Genomic DNA, 4449 nt, shown 5'->3' with positions numbered 1-4449 from the left:
GGAAATCAATAGCTCTGTTTTGAATTATAAAAGAAAAAATAGCTTGGGAGAAGTAAATTCAGGGATGCATAAGATTAATTTCCAGGTTGAAAGATTTCCTTCAGGCTCATTGTTCAATTATTCAACACACATTTACTGAATGTTCCAAATGAGCAAAGCTCTACTGTGCATTTGTCAGCCCTTAAGAGAAGCAATACAAGTTTTGATGTTATGCACAAGGAAAAAGAAAGACATAAAAACTAGTTAACTATAAGAATGAGCACAATTGAATTGATGTCATCAATAAGTGATGCCCTGTGTTATCTGTCATTTGGCTATGAAGTGGTAACCAAAGCTCATGTGTTGAAGACTTGCATCCCCAATTGATTGCATTACTCACTGGTGCTTTGATCATGAGGATACTACAATGGCGTAAACCACTGGTACATTTGTAGCTGAATGGACTACTAGAAGGAAAGTCACATTAGAGGGAGTAGATCACTAGAAATGTGTCTATCAATTGTATGACTGAATATCTTGTCTCTGTCCCTGACCCCTTCCTCTCTGTTTCCCTCTTTCCAGTCTATCAGGAGATGAATAACACCCCACCACCCAGCCACAATGATGCTACGCCTTACCAAAGGTCATTACAATAGGGCCAGATGACCAAGGACCAAAATCTCTAAAACAAGGAGCCAAAACAAACCTTTTTTCTGTTTTATGCTGCTTCTTTCAGGTATTTCATCATGGGAATGCAAAGGGGCTAACATATCCAGCAGAGGATAAGCATGTAGAAAGTACTAGCACTGCTTTTGCTCTGGTGAAACAATCCTTTCCTATTTCTGGATTAGTGCTCTGTGTGGGCAAATTTTATGGTATCATTTTTTTTTTCAGATTTCGTTCAGGGATTAGAAGACACTGATGTACACTAAGTCCTGAAATTAGAAAGTCAACAATGAAAACCTGCTCAGCTTATCAAGGGAATTCAAACCAAAGCAAAGATGATACAATCCCACACTAAATACATATCTTTAAAAAATGAAATGTTTGCTAGTCAGCTGAGTATGTGAAAGAACATTTTCCCTATACACCACTAGTGAGAGTGTAAATTAGCACTGGTCTGATTGGTTATGGGTATCATAATTAAAGACAATTACAGCAGTCCAACATTTGATATTTAATTAGATATGCAGGTTTCCATGGTCACAAATAATACATGGGGGTATTCAGAGCAGTCTTTAAAAATGAATATATATGTATATATGCATTAAATTGACTCACTGAATGTCCATTAAAGGGTGATTGTCTGAATTATAAAAATATGAGATGTCCCTTTATATATTTTAACAGATTATTTTCTTTCTTCTTTCTTTATCCCCCTCTTCTCTCTCGCTCTGTGTGTGTCTCCTGGAGTTGAGGTTTACATTCTGGGCCCTGCACATGCCAAAGACAACTCTGAAATCAATGCAAGTTTTGCTTGCTGTCTTCAGCCATAGTCCCCAAACTGAACCTTGTACTGCATGCTGGTCCATCTCTTTTTCAGAACATTTGAATCCAGAATTGCACAGTCATTTTATATGGTGTACATATAGAGCAGAGGAAAGGTGGTAGGCTGCTAAGGCTGGGAATAGCAGCAGGTTCTTGGAGAAAGGGCAAGTAAATAGTTGGGAAATAGTGAGTTTTTATTTCCCAAAGTGGACTACCCAGACCAGTAGTTCTCAACCTGTGGGTCACGACCCTTTCACAGGGGTTGCATATCAGATATCCTGCCTATCAGATATTTAGATTATGATTCATAACAGTAGTAAAATTACAGGTATAAAGTAGCAACAAAAATAGTTTTATGGTTAGGGGTCACCACAACATGAGGGTCACATTAGGACTGTTGAGAACCACTGACCTGAAGTGTTCCAGAGTAAATGCAATGGAACCAAAAACAGCATTTTAGATGTTAGAGATAGCAAATTAAAGGGATAAAATGTGATCATGTTCAAAGAATGGCATGTTGTGCACAGTCAGTATGAAGTTGTACATAGGGACAAAGAAAGGGTGCTCTCTGGAAATGCAGAGCAAAGGGTCCATTAAACATTCTTCATTAAACAGACCCACTCCCCACGCCACCTATCTTTTCATTTTGGCTGTTGCAACAGCATCTATTTCATTTTTAAATTTTCTTTTTCTTTTTTGAAATTAAATATAATTACATCATTCTCTCCCTTCCTTTTCTTTCTTTCATCCCTTCTCATTTACCTCTTTGCTCTCTTTTAATCTCATAACCTATATTTTTTAATTGTTGTTACATATCTATGTGTATATACATACATATTCCTAAATATTTAAATACAGCCTGCTCAGTCTGTATAATGTTACTCATATGTATGTGACTCGACTACAGTTGTCTTGAATGGGAGTGGTACCATCTTGATTCAGTGAAGATGAACACACAGCTCTCCCCTCATTTCAGTAGTCTTTAGAAAGAAATGGCTAAAGGCAAAGAGTATTATTATTAGCTTGACCAAACCCCTAACCAAACAGCCACAATTCTTATTATCTACAGAAAGAAGATAATTGTCCCTTTCATGTTTTCTTAGTTAGACCTTTAGACCTTGGAGACTCGACAGTTCCAGCACCATCTCTGATGGACTGTACACTATACAAATAACTTAAACAATGCCTTTTGTCTTTTCTTCTATTGGTTGGTAATCTTGAAATCAAACACCACAAACCAGTCAGTGCCTTAGTCTCTTCACTTACTAATAACTCTAACCTTTAGACAGGCCAGGACTGCTTCCTCTCTTTCCACTGTTATTCATTTGTCTAACTTTTTAGCAGTATTCATAATAACTTTCATGATAAGGTCCCTAGAGTTGGAAATTTGGACCAAATACGTGTTGCTTAATAGCAAAGCCAGTGGAAGTGTACATGAAAAGGAGGTTTCTTACATCACTAAAATGATCACTGGATTCTCTGTTTTATTGTACAATTTATCATAGTTTTTATCCCATTTTAACAATTGAAGTTCAAAGGATTATTTATTTGCAAAATATATGATTTTGCTATCTGCTAGGATGCCCCTTCCACTAATTAGTATGCATATTTATATTTGTACAATAATAGATGTGGTTCACTTAATACAGTGAAACCCATTAAATATTTGCTAAGCTAATGAGAAAAAAATGTGAGTATGTATTCAAATTAGATCTTCTCCAAATAGGAATAAAATTACCAATATTTTAATTAAATGGTTAATTCATTTCAGATTATTCTTAGTACAATGAAATAATACTGTTTGGTGTAATACTAAGTCCTATTCTCTGAAAAATGTAATTATATTTTTATTAACAATCCTCTTATTGTGTCCACTAAAAATATAACACAGAATTTGCAATAAGAAATAATATACATCCAAAGAAACACGATGTTTGCATCTGGAATACCAGAAGTTTCATAAAACTCTAAATTTATGAAGTCAAAATGTTTGACCCTGTGAAATCTCTGAATTAAGTTCAAAAGTATCATCTACCTAGGGTCTTCTGATGTTGGCCAAAAAGTCATGTTTCAATTATTTCTTATAAAATATTCCACTCTGATAACTGGACCAAAAAAGTTGTCAGAGTGTTATGAAGATAAACACTAATATCCAATTTTATATTTTAATGAAACACATAGATTCAAACACAAGAGCAATTTCATACCCTAAGTCTACTTCCTGGCATACAAATTTCATCAATACAGTTGATCTATGTTTTCTTTATCTTAATATAAGAAAAATACTTGTACCTATCATAAGAATTCATTATTAAAGTATGCTTTAATTTACATATTGTGGTGCTGTGTTTGTATCCTAAACTACTCCAGAGTTTGAAGCAGGAAGATTATTTGAGCCTGGGAGTTCAAAGTGAGTCTGAGTAACCAAAAATGAATCAATTCCAAATGAAGAAAATGCATAAAATAATTTAAATCCATATGCAATATGATCTGCTTGTGTTTACTCAAATAGAGAATGTCTGTCAACAAAATTTAATGAACACCTGTTATTTTTATTTTATTTTACTGAAAACAATTTTTATACAGTATATTCTGATTACGGTTTCCCTTCCCACAACTCTTCTCAGTTCCTCCACACCTGCCCTCCCATCTGGGACCCACACCCTTCCAGTTTCTCTTTAGAAATCCAACAGATATCTAATGAATAATAATAAAATATAATTCAATACAATAAGAGAAAATAAAACAAAAAAGTTGGAATGGGGGCAAAATAAACAAACAAAAGAAAAGGAGCCAAAGAAAAAACACAAGAAACATATACAGGTGCAAAGTCACACAGGCATCCCATAAAATCACCAAGTTGGAAGCCATAGTATTAATGCAAATGACCTGTAGGAAAAGAAAATAAACAAAATAAACAAACAACAACAATACGAACAAAACCCTGACAGCCTTGACTCAACATTATGAGACTAAGAACCT

Source organism: Peromyscus maniculatus, chromosome 4, assembly GCF_049852395.1.
Source record: "Peromyscus maniculatus bairdii isolate BWxNUB_F1_BW_parent chromosome 4, HU_Pman_BW_mat_3.1, whole genome shotgun sequence".
NCBI classification, from domain to species: domain Eukaryota; kingdom Metazoa; phylum Chordata; class Mammalia; order Rodentia; family Cricetidae; genus Peromyscus; species Peromyscus maniculatus.
This window is presented reverse-complemented; position numbering follows the sequence as displayed.